The sequence below is a fragment of the Dioscorea cayenensis genome, chromosome 10, assembly GCF_009730915.1.
Source record: "Dioscorea cayenensis subsp. rotundata cultivar TDr96_F1 chromosome 10, TDr96_F1_v2_PseudoChromosome.rev07_lg8_w22 25.fasta, whole genome shotgun sequence".
NCBI lineage: Eukaryota > Viridiplantae > Streptophyta > Magnoliopsida > Dioscoreales > Dioscoreaceae > Dioscorea > Dioscorea cayenensis.
In genome coordinates this window covers 15411089-15424191 of record NC_052480.1, presented here as the reverse complement: position 1 = coordinate 15424191, position 13103 = coordinate 15411089, and the positions used below count along the sequence as shown (strand labels likewise).

At 36.6% G+C, this 13103-nt stretch overlaps 1 long non-coding RNA gene across 1 annotated transcript; it reads left to right on the top strand.

The window, feature by feature from the left end:
• The first annotated feature begins 4213 nt into the window (after positions 1 to 4213).
• On the top strand, positions 4214 to 12697 carry LOC120269923. Its single transcript, XR_005539521.1, has 6 exons — positions 4214 to 4299; positions 4796 to 4868; positions 5694 to 5758; positions 11885 to 11980; positions 12173 to 12250; positions 12344 to 12697. It is a non-coding gene; the product is annotated as an uncharacterized LOC120269923 (long non-coding RNA).
• The last annotated feature ends 406 nt before the right edge of the window (positions 12698 to 13103 follow it).

Below are 13103 nucleotides of genomic sequence, written 5' to 3'. Positions count from 1 at the left end.
TCCTAATATGTCGATGCCAAATTATGTGGGTGAAACTTTTGTTCATATTCGTGGTACTTAGGCGCCAAACTATCTAGATGATTAGGTTTCAGTGCTACTAAAATTATCAGAAAATGTTGTGATTATCAGAAAACTAAGATAGAGATTTGTAAATTTTCTATTTCTAATTTCACCTGATTCTTACTATTTATTACAAAAACAAAGCTAGCGAGACAGACACATGATTAAAGTCTTTAACCCGAATCATGGAATGATAGAGACAACTTCACATTCAGTTTTATTGAAATAGAAAGAAAAAGTAAAACAAACTTCTTAATATAATATGATGATGTCTAATGAGTTGAAAATCTATGATGGAGATCTACAACTTCCTATTTTCAAATTCTCATTTACTACTTTTTTTTCCTTTTTGTTTTACCGGCATAAGATGCAAGATTGCTAATAAAGGCAAGGGCATGCACAAGCCTTGTGCACACTTGGGCACTGGAACCAGCCACACACAATCACTACTCACACTCACAAAAATATGCTTTCACCCATGATTTGAACTCTCAACACTTATAAAGGTTTCTAATAGGGACTTAGCTACCAATAGACCACTTGGTTGTTGGTCGCATTTCCTATCATTTATTCTTGCAGAGAAAGATGGAAGCACATCATTAGAACCTTAATTTAAAAATATAAGATAAAAACAATTTCATATTCAACTTTATTTACAAGACAAAGAAAACTAAGACAAATGACAAGTACCCCTTGCTTATATCCCGCAAGTGCACGGGCTTGTCGTAGTAATAATCCCGGGTGAGCGGGGTCGAATCCACAGGGAGTAGGGAATGAAAATACTTAATTTGATTCTTAGCTATGTGGAAGATCAATTGTGATAGGTGTGAAATTGATTCAATTCTCAACAATAAAATCAACAAGTGAAAGAGCAAAAGTAAGAAGAGGGTAAGGCAATCGATAAAGATGGGGTACTCGGATAATGCTTCACCTACGATAATCGCTTCAAGTGCAAGAACTCTCTATTATGCTTCCTAATCAATGCAATGGTGAGTCGTGGAAATCCTTACATACATAGTTCCAAATCTAAGGTCAACTATGCCTAACTCTATACATGTCCCGGAGGAGAAATCGAACAATCTCAACACCTCGCACTCGCATAGAGTTGCAATGAACTCTAGGGATTCCAAGTGATAAATCTCTTCCTAAATATAGACCTAACCCTTTGGTCCAGGCGGAAGGTCCCTAGCCACAATTAAGCCCTAGATACTAAGATCCTCTCAACGCTTCACTCCATTGCACGCGCAACTAGGCCCCAGCGGAGGTTCATCCCTTAGACCACTCACTCTATTATGCCCGCAAAGAACTCAAGGAACGGAGATAGAATCTATCACGCCGGAGGGGAAAGGGCACGCTCCTGTACCTCTCGACTCACCCTCTCAACCCTCTCCAACCTAGCTTTGTCCAACGCTCGTGGTGTGTCACTCACTCACAAGGTTACCAACAAGAACTCTCAACCCTAGTGTCACTCTAGGGGAAATGTTCATACAATCAAGCATTCAAGGTTGGAACTCACAATAAACATCAATTTATTGAAAGCATAATAAAGAAGTTCAATGAAACGAATACATCCTAGGGTTCACAATCATCCAAGTACCCACAAGGGGTTTAGCTCTCCATGGAGCTTAATACAATCAAAGAAATCGAATGTAAAAGCAATGAATCCATAAAGAAACCCCCTCAATGGTCGTGTCGATGGTCTTGTGAAGAGTCCTCTACTCGTCGTCCAAAGATTCCTTCGTACGGTATAGGATACGCCTCGATCGAAGCTCCCCTACCAACCTTTTTCCTAATGGAATCACGATGTCGGAGCCGTAGAACTTCTCCAAAACCTTGGCCAATACCCTCGAAACCCTAGCCGAAGTCCTCTCACAAGTTGGGGAAAAGATGGAGAAAAGAATACCAAAATCGGGGCTGAAATCGGCTTTAAATAGGGCTGGAATCGGGCGACTGCACGGGCGTGTATGATGTCACACGCCCCTGCGGAATTTCCACACTGGCGTGGATAATTTCCACACGCCCGTGTGGATTCTCTGTTTCTCTGATTTCTCGGCCGGGCTGCTACAGTACTTGCTACATTGTTTTGCTACAGTAACCTGCTATAGTACTATGCCGGAAATACTCCCGAATTCCATACTTTCATTGGGGTAACGCAAACGGGCACACGTTTACGTCGTGAATCACTTGCCTCTTCAATGATGTGCACGTTGGTGGATCTCTTGTTCTTATATGCATAAATCAGAATGTTCGATTGTGACTGCCTTTGTGGCCCTCCAAATGAATGTGCTCACTCGAATACGAGGAGGTTGGCACACACTCTAGCATCTCACACCTAACCTATGTCTTCGCGTTTGATCCTTAGCAAGATCTCCTCCAAAATAGGTGCATTATGATCCACATTGGCCTATTTCCTTCATACTCGGCCTCACAACCCTACCTACATAAAAGTAACATAAAAACACACATATTAATGTAAAAACCTGAGAAAAGTAATGCTCGACATAAGGAATGAACGCTTCGCATTCATATCGCACAAGCACTTATCAACAAACTTCTACACCAAAAATAAATTTAGGACTCTCATCTTTCACAATTTTTCAAAATAATAATAAAATACTATTTCATAATTTAAATAGTTAGAAAATTTCACTATATACAAGTAAATTTTTTTAGGAGTCACTCAACTTTACTATATTTTCAAATCAGTCATCAAACTTTAATTTGAATCAGTTTGGTCACCTATCTTTGATTTAATTACACCAATTGGTCACCCTGTAATTTCCTACATCGCTTTGATTAGTTGGTGCCCGAAAAGATGAGTCACCTTAACCTATTTGCTTTATTGGCAGTCGGACTTTTTGGTTGGAGTGAAAGGTCAAGGGAGAATGGCCACGTCACTAAAGTTAGGCATGTCAGCTTCACCTCTATTCTGGGAGACGGTCCAAACGGCCTACTAAACATAATCCACCTGCTGGTGTGAATGAGAGTTAGATATTAATGATGTCGGTGAATTGGGAAAGACGCCCATTAGGTGAAGAAGCACCAAGTAGGGTTTTGAGGTTTTGAGATTGGGAGTTAGATGTTGTTTTGTTAGTTGTTTTTAGATTTAATTTAAATATATATTTTGGCATTCTTTGATTTAGACTTTATTCTTTCAATATTTGTGTAATGTGTCATTCTTGGGTATATTAAGGTAAGGTGTTGACATTGAGGATGACTGTTGAGATTGGGAGTTAGATGTTGTCTTACCATGCACAATCCCATACATTAGACTCTACGGTGAGTAAGTGCAATTTCCATCTCATGTACTATATTAATTTTTGGAAATTGTTAGCAAAAGCTTGCTTGTTTGGTAATTGCTTGGATGGTTTGCCCTTTAAATTTGTTGAGTACTTGATGTCCTGGTTACTTGTTTACTTATCTTAGGGTGTCCTACTGATGTTGGTATTTAGCAACAAATATTAGGTAGTTGGTGATTATGAAAGCTAGTTGGTATTCTTCGTCCTTATGACTCTTAATTTTACTATTGTTTAGTATTGTTTCTTTTAGTGAGTTTTGTGTTTCTGCAATATTTGGGAAACTAATGTTCGTAATTGATGAGTGTATAATTATATAACATTTAATATCATTTTGTACACTCATTAAGCGTGTATTAGAGTAATATTTTGGAATTATATGTTAAACTTGGCGTATTTATATTCTCAGGCTTTTGGTAGTGCTTGAAGATGCAAGTGATCCAAAAGAAGTAATCAAGAGCCAAAACAATGAAGATGAAGCTCTCTCGGAATCAATAAGTAAAGAACAGGCCAGACACACTCACTTACTGTGATACCTTGTCCTGATTTTGACCTCATGCCTTTTTAGATTCTTTGTGCATGAATTAGGGGCAAAATGGTCATTTTGCACTAGTGGCATCTTTGCATGACTGCACAGTAGGTTATGTGTGAAAACCAGCCGAAAACCAGGGGTAAAACGGTCTTTTGGGCTCATTTCTTTCACTTTTCTCTTATAAGGGGCATTTTGGTAATTTCTCCTTTTCTTAAAAAAAATCTGAAAATTGAGAGGATAAGGGAAGCAACGTGGCTTCTCTTCTGAACTTCTCATTCCTTCTTATCTTTTTGTTTTCCATTTCTTCTTCATTTCTGCCGAGAGGGTTTTTTTGAAAAAAAAAAAATTCTTCGATAAACTTCTTCGGCGAATCAACACTTCTATCCTCTTCCACTTATTCTCCTGAGCTTGGTAAGTCTTCGATTCAAGTTTTTCTCCTTGTATTTTCTTTTTATTTAATTATTTTCAAAATCCTTGAAGCCCAAGAAATCAACCTTGGTTTGAGTTGTTTTGGGACTCAAATCAAAGCCTCTATCTTGTGATTGATGTATGTATGTTTGTAAAGAAATTTTGTGTTTCGGTTTTGTAAATCATCGAAAAACCATTGAAACAAGGCCGGTTTTACTATAGCAAATTTGTGGTTTACTGTAGTAATTCCGAAAACACTGTAGCACCGAAAAAAAACTTGCCCTTTTTTTTTTGTAATTCTTTGGTCCAAATCCAAGCCATTCTTACTAGGAACCCATTGGAACTAATTTTCCTTCGGTTTGGGGTCATTTGGGGCCAAAATGATGTCGTTTTCCCCAAAAACCCTAGCGTTTCATGTTCAACATGTAATAGGCATTTGCATGCATTTTTGTTTCCATTCTTGTGTGCATTGGTTCTTAGATTCCCTGCTTGATTCTAGGTTGCGAGGCATCTTCCAAGGGGAAGGAAATTGCTGGCCAGTGAGCGCGTCTCGAGATGAGATGACGGGTTCAGTGAGTGGTTTAATTGTTAATTGCATAGATTTAATAAGAGTATGATAGTATTTGTTTATATGTTTTATATTATAAAGTTGATGCTAAATCAGATTCCATTTACTATATAAATATGGATATATATATATATATATGGATATTTTGAGCATGGAGTTATTTGGCAAAATAATTCTAGAATACTTATGCGTATATAGTTTGAAAGAAACATGTTTACATGTAAATGTATTTTACTTGCAAATGGAATATGGATTGATGTATATTTCCGTATTTACACATCATATGCTTGATTCCTCTAGTGGGAATTGGAAAGATTTGAATTGTGGCATTTGGATTTTGATGGTGATAGTGGGGTCAACCCTGAGTTTACCCTGAGTTTAATGGGAGGCGGCGTGGTCAACCCTGAGTTTACCCTGGTCAAGAGGTGCGCGGAGCCATTGACAGGGGGGTCTTTTATGTGAAAAACCTAGGGTCACCACACTGGAATCTTAGTGGCCAACACCAAGGAAGGCAGTATTGTGAATTTTAAAAGTCTTAAAAGCATCTTGGTGGTCCCGTAGCTAGTCACGGCCACGATTGGCTTGGGAATTATTTGAGGCCAGCCTGTATTTTGAGCGTTGCTCAATGTGTTGGAAAATGTTACTTATCTGTACCATCTATGAATTATTTTGTTATCAGTTCACTTGTTGAATACTTGGAACTTCTTTTATATGTTAGCATTATTGTGATTACAATTATGTGAAATACTTTGTTACTCTGTTATCTCTATGCTGTCACCACTCACTGGGTAAAATCTGTTACTCACTACTCTCCTTTCCTCTTTCTCAGACTACGATGTTGGACTAGGTTGTGCTGGGCAAGCAGTAGAGTGACCTACTTTTCCCCTTGTATAGGTTAGTGTGCTATGTGCATATAATCTTTATAGATCCACTAGACGTGAGTTTTGTGTATTGTTCCTGTACTTTGTATTTGTATCTTTTTTGTTGTATGTGGAACCCTGGCTGGTCCTGTGGGGACCTTGTATATTTCTTTAGTAAGTTATGTTAGCAAGGTTGTTTTGAGCCTTACGGTGACTAGGAGGTGGGACACTGTAGGGTCCACTAATCTTGCGTGGCGATTGTCACTTGCCCGGCTAGGGTCGGGGCGTGACACTTACGAGAACCTTATGGCCATGCTTACGCCCGTAAGCCTCTTCCAAAAACCTTGCGGGCATGCTTATGCCCGTAAGAAGGAGCATAAGGACAATTACATGGACTTATAGGTAAGACTTATACCCGTAAGTCAAACCATAAGAGCTGTCTAGAGGAGTTTACGAGCATAACATATGGCCGTTACGGTAGTCATTAGGTCTATCTAGAGAAGCTTACGATCCAACACTTATAGCTATAAGATAGAAAGTAACACCAAATAGAAGACTTTATAGATGGGACTTAGGGGTTTAAGTGATCCCGTAAGACTCATAACCCATAATCCCTTGCTTTTTATGGCATCATACTTACGCTAGTAAGCAGCCCATATGTCGCTAGGTATAAATATTTCTGAAGAGAGTTTTTAGGGCATCTTTTGTTCTATTCAATAGCGAGGCTTAGGGAAGTAAAGGGGGATGGATTTTTAGGGCTTTTGAGGTGAATCAAGAGGGAGAATCAGCCCACCTATTAGAGATTACAAAGATTGGAGTCATCAGGGATTATCTTGTCGGCGTTCGTCGAAGGTCCTTGAGAATTTTATGGTAATCACCTCTCGATGCAATTTAGACATGTATTTTGATGTTTTCTTGAATTCTTGATGTGTCTTATTGTTTGATGTTTTCTCTCTTTTATTGGAGGGCTAGTTTTGTAGATGTTTGGGCATAGGTGAACTCTAGAGTTTATTCTATTTTGACACTGATTGTACATCTTTATGCTTTAATTGTTTTTTAATTTCAATCCATTTCTATTTGAATCCAATTTTGTGTTTTGAATGTCTTGAATGTTATCGAGGTGAAAGCCATAGTTTTCTTGTATGATATGCTTCGTGATGAGTAAAAATATCCACCTAGTGTAGATAAACCATAATTAGAGGAGATTGTGAATAAGCCTAGCAATGGAGTACTTTGGAGTTGAGAGTTCTCCTCTGTCAGTCCTCCCAAGTAATTTAATAAGTAATTCCATGCTCTTTGCAATCGTAAGAAATAGATTTTAGGGAAAATCACATTTGTATTCTATATGGGATTAGGGGCAATTGTTTTACAAAAATAATTTCCTACTTATGAATTCTTGTTTAAATTCACATTGAGATTTCATAGAGTGCAATGCGGTTGTGGGGTGTCTGTATCAGCAATGTACTAAATAAGTTACTATTCACTATTGAAAGGGGTTTAGTATATTTTAGGATTTCTTTCAATTCAAATACGATTGCTACACTTATACAACCTTTATCCTTGAATTATATAACCCTAGAGGGACTTTACACCTGAGCGTCCAATCTCCACTTGAGTCATAAGCTATTAGATTTTCATGTTCTTGTTTTTTATTCTCTTTCTCCCTCCTTTGTTTGCACACTCATAAGTGCAAAACAGTTGATGTTTTCCATACCATTTACACTATATTCAACATAGATTCTGACATATTTAGCACCTTATTAGTATAAAATTTCATTCTTTTGTTCACCACGGCCATTATTTTTGTTTTAGAGAAAAAATAGTGAATATAGGGATGTTTTGAAGCAAAATAGGCCAAGTTGGTAAATCAGAGCCTCACCATGGCTCACAACGGCTCATGGTGGCATCTCACCATGGCCGTTGTCCATGCTCAACACTATCATTATCAAGCCGTGGCAGCGTGCATGGAACCATTGGAAGTAATACAAAAGCCACAACGGCCTCACAATGACCATTGTTAAAACCCATAACGCCAATGATCTCAGCACATAATACCTAGAAAGTCATGTTAGGATGTGACTTGGAGGCCAAGCAGCAACTTACACACCACTGGCATCAGAACGGCCGTGGTGAGGCCGTGGCGGACTCGATTTTATAGAAACCCTAGGGTTTTCTGATTTCAGGGAGATTATTTTGCCAAAGAAGGTAGGACGGCTGAAGTTCTGGAAATCTAACCAACTGGAGATGAGTTCCTTTCATATTCCAATAGGTCCCAGTGAGTTTCTCAAGGATAATCCAACAATCATTGTTAGAGGAAGGCGCGTGAAGGCGTTCGATGTCATCATGTCAATCATGGGATCCTTTCACCTTCAACCTTGGCGAACTTACTGGAGGGAGTTAGTTTAGGAATTATTTGAAAACTTATCTATTCTTTAGTCTTATGGTTATTTCTTACTTTAATTGATTACTCTATATTCCATAAGAACCTAATTTGAGGAGAATTGTATGTCTAGGTCCCTCGATTATTCTTTATGAATCTTGATTCATAATTTAATAAACATTTCTAGTCTTTTGTGAATTATTGTATGTGTGATTGAATGATACTCTTGTTAGTGTGGACAAGGAAGATTTGCTCCCACATTAGGAGACCCAGGCTATGTTAGATCTATGCATGCTCTAAGAGGTTAGGTATTGCTAGATCTCTAGATTAGTGATGGATTGCCCTTAGGCCTAGGGTTTGATTTGTCTCTTCTAGTGGAGTTCTTAAACTTAAGGCAAACATAAGATGCTGTGGTGGAAGAGATTCCATCTTAAGTTCCTAGTGATTTAGACCAAGTTACCAAGAGATTGGGACTAGTAGGCCTTTGAATTCCCCTGGACCAATTCTAAAACACGATTGTCACACTCAACTCCTACCATAAGTAATAATCAAGATAACTATTATACAACTTATAAACTACTTCCAATTGTGCTTAATGATTCTCCAATTGTATTATGTAATATATTACAGAAGTAGATTAAAGAAAAAGTGTAAACATTTAGGCTATTGATTAAGTGAAAAGGAAGGAATAGAAGTCTCTCATCGTTCCTGGGTAAATATGACCCTCATGATCACCACAAGGTATTACTTGATGACCCATACACTTGCGGTATTCGTGGACCAATTGTAATATTATTTGCATATTCGCATATTTATATTTGGATATTTTTACACACCCTAGAGGTCCTGCCACACACATCACAACCCTTTGGTTATTTTAATTTTTGGAATTAGGACTAGTACTATTACTCTCAATCTTCTCTTTAGATCCGTACCCTGTCTTAGTGCACATTTTACTACTTGATCGGCTCGTATACTTTTGTTAACCCCTATCCGTAATTGATTGCACCAATTAGGCATTGTTGTGTTAATTGTTTTATAGCTTATTGGATGCTTGTTTGCCTATATGTATAGCTATCTCCCTTTGTTATACTAATGTTGGAATTTTGTTACAAACTAACTAAATTGTATGTTAGCAGATTGTTAGCCAAGTGGTTTTTATGTAAATTTGGTCGGTAATTGTTGTTTTTTGCTAGTTGGTATTTCTGTTAATTAGTTGTTATTGGTGTTACATTTTTAGTCAAGTTAGTAGTTCTTTTATGTTTCTAGTTTAAGCAATAGATGTTTGTTTTTTTTTAATTTACAACCAAATAACTTATTGACCTTCTGTTGATTATGACTCAATTTATAATGCAAAATTGTCAGCCAAACACATAAGTAACCTTAGCACATCTTCCATTTTAGTGCATAATGCTAGCTTGTTCACTATGAAGCTGCATTATGTTACTAGTGGTGTAGAAGGTTTAGCAGGGTATGTTGACTTTTGCTACCCATTGAAAAGAATGGATTTAATCCAATTATTTATAACCTCATATCAAATGTCAAAGATTGAGTTGTTAAGCTTGGCTAGAGAGTTTAATTTAGATGTCAATAGCTACATTTTATGGTGGTTGGATAGAAATAGTGGTTTGAGAGAGATAAAAGATGACCTAGATGCTTTAACTATGGCAAATAGTATAGTATCTAGTAGGGAGATATATTTGTGTGTGAGTATTGCCAATTTTGGGCATGCACAAGCAGTTGGAATTTATGGTGCTGGAGTTCATAGGGGAATACAACATAGAATATACATGAAGAAGATGATGATGTAGATGAGATAAATGACACATATAGTGATTTGGATAGTAAATTATTTGGAATTAATGTTGGAGGGAAAAATGATGAGAAAGAGTGTAATTATCGTGAATTTAACTACAACTTCACTAGTGAATCAGATGGGGAAGATATGGACACAACTCAAATTATAAGGGTTGTGGTAGTTGTGGGTAGTGAACCTCCAAATATTGAGAATGAATCTGAAATTGAATCAGATTATGCAGGTTTTGAAGAATTGAATTCATGTTCCTCCATAGAAGAGGTGACATGAGGAGTGTGACATGAAAATCCTCGATTTAGAATTGGATTAAAGTTTAGGTCTTTTAAACAATTCAAAGAAGCTGAAAGAAATTATAGGATTAGAAACATATTTGTTATGAATTTACAGCCCAACTCACAAACAAGGTGTAAGGCATTTTGTAAGAAAAGTTGCCCTTTCTACTTATGGGCATCCCCGATGGTTAAGGGCAGTAGCACAATACAAATTAAGTCCGGGCATTTGAACTTGAATGTGCAAGAGATCACAACAATAGACATGTGAATGTTGAATGGATAGCAAGGGAATATTTTGAGTAGTTTAGGGAAAATCTTGAATGGAAAATTACTGGAATAATTCAAGCTTTGAAGACAAATCAAGAGGTGCACATAAGTAGGCTCAAAGTGTATATGGCAAAATGCAATGCCATAAATTTAGTTCATAAAATTTTGTGGGTGTCTTCATTTATTAAAAATTATTTACCTATGTTCAAAAGACTATTACTAACAACTAATATATGAATTTGTGTCCAGTTGTCATACTGTGTGAGGGTAAAGCTCATAGATGGTGATAAGCTAATACTGTGTGTGGGTAAAGCTCATAGATGGTGATGAGCTAATACAAAATTATTTAATTCTGGTTTTCTCATGAGACTGACACATTGTTTCTATTTTGGTTATGTTTGCCTTTTTTTTAAATTAAATTGTGTGGGGTAATGGTGTGTCCTCTTATGCAACTGATTAGTGTATAATTCCTACCATAGAAGAAGTATTCTTTAACAATGAGCATAGATTTTTAGAAAAACAATTTTGAGAAGGCACTCAAAGACTGAGTTTGGTCCTTTGCTATAGAAACCTCAATCCATTTTTTGATAAGGCTATAGAAACACTAAAAATAATGTCCCTAGGTTCGTATGACTACATGAAGAAAATCCCCCACAAACATTGGACCAGATCACATTTTCAATCTAAATTCAAATGTGACATACTCTTAAAAAGTATGTGCGAGTGCTTCAATAGACACATCCTAGAGGTTAGGGCCAAAGGAATTGCAACCATGAATGAGATGATTAGAACTCGTCTTATGGCTAGAATTCAGAAAAGGAGGGATGCAATGAAGAAAATCATAGCAATGCACTACCCAGGATAGGTAAGAAATTAGAAAAATTCAAAGAGTCTAGTTTTTTATATATGGCAACTTGGTCAAGAGGAGATCAATATCAAGTTTTAAGTCCTAATGGACAATTTGTTATGGAGACGAATAGGCCAATTGCTCATGCAAGAAATTGCAATTGACTAGGTTGCCATGCAGCCATGACATCTTAGTCATTTACTACAACATTGACAGGCCAAAAAATTATTTGCATGATTGTTACAAAGTTAGCACTTGCAACCTATAGGCACACTTTAAACCCCACACATGATAAAGATTGTTGGCTTAGGAATGATCATGGACCAATGATTCTTCCTGCACTAGTTAACAAATTGAGAGACAGTAAGACCTTTCTAAGGAGGAAGAAAGTGGGTAAGGATAATAGTGTCCATGAGATGTAGTATTTGCGGTGTTCTTGGCCATAGTAAAAGATACCATGGTGTCTTATAGGTGTAAAACTTTATACAAGAGCTGTCTTCATGGTAATGTAATTATTTAGGTTATTTTCTAATGAGATGATTCATTATGATTTCTATTTTCAATTTTTTGCTTGGTAGGGAATGAGGCACCAACAATCACAAATAGCTCAATCAAGCCAATACAACCCTATGGACCAAACTGGCTCCCAAGTATTGCAAGAACATTTCAATATGGTGTGTTTCGATGACTTTGATTTTTATATATATTTTTTATATTGTGTGACTTTTTTCTTCACATTATATGAATCTATCTTACATATGTTAGCAAAAAAATTGCCAAGGTACCTCATGTGTTTATTTTCATCAAAAAATTAAAAGCAACCATCATCATGTGTTAATCTTATACCTTCCTCATAAAATTCACAGTTTGTGTTGTTGAGCACAAACACCCAACAAGAGACCTCCACCATTTGTGTTGAAGCATTTGAAGCATTAAAGTCATAGGTTAGTTAATTTTATTTTGTTATGTCATTCTGTTGCATTTTTCTAAAGATATTTTCCAAGTCACAGTTCGGATTGGTATTTTGGTCGTCACAGTTTTATTTCATTCATGTACCAAGTTTGGCTCCAAAGCTTGAATCTTTGAGTAGAACCACACACCCCATGGAGGCACAACCTGCATATAAGGCCATGATGAGGAGACATGAATTGAATGTCCTAGGAGTCAAAAGTGGCTGAATTTCAAGGCCACAACATCATGCCCAAAAAATTGCTTAGACCAATGCAAACCCTACTATTTTGAAGCCTTAAGAGAGAAATAAATAAGATGATGGTGCAAAGAAAAGGAGGATATGGATTCCCATATGTGGCAGAGCTTCTTCAACTTATGCTGAATTATGTCTGCAGAATGGTGACTATAAAAAGTTTTTTGCAGAATTTTATCAAACTATATGGCTGTTTAGTATAAAAAATAAAAAAAACAAAAAAGAAAAAATTTGTAATGTTATCGAATTAGTGTTTGCTATTGCAAAAATGTTTCAAATGTTAAATTTTGTTATTCATTCTTTGTTGTAGATATGTGTTAGTTTGTTAAAACACAACTTATATGATGAATTAGTGTTTAGTTTTATTATCAATTAGATGGTAATTATGTATACACTTGCTTAATTTGAAACTGACTTAACACTGGACATGGATTTAATTATGTGACGAAACTGACTTAATTATGTGGTGAATTGGTTTCAAAAATTCAAAAATATAGGTTAAATTGAATCTCTTGATCAACTGTATAAGGAAAAGATCCCTTTCCCTCATCCAAACAAAGAAGAGAGAAAATATAGGGCATTTAAAAAAAAGG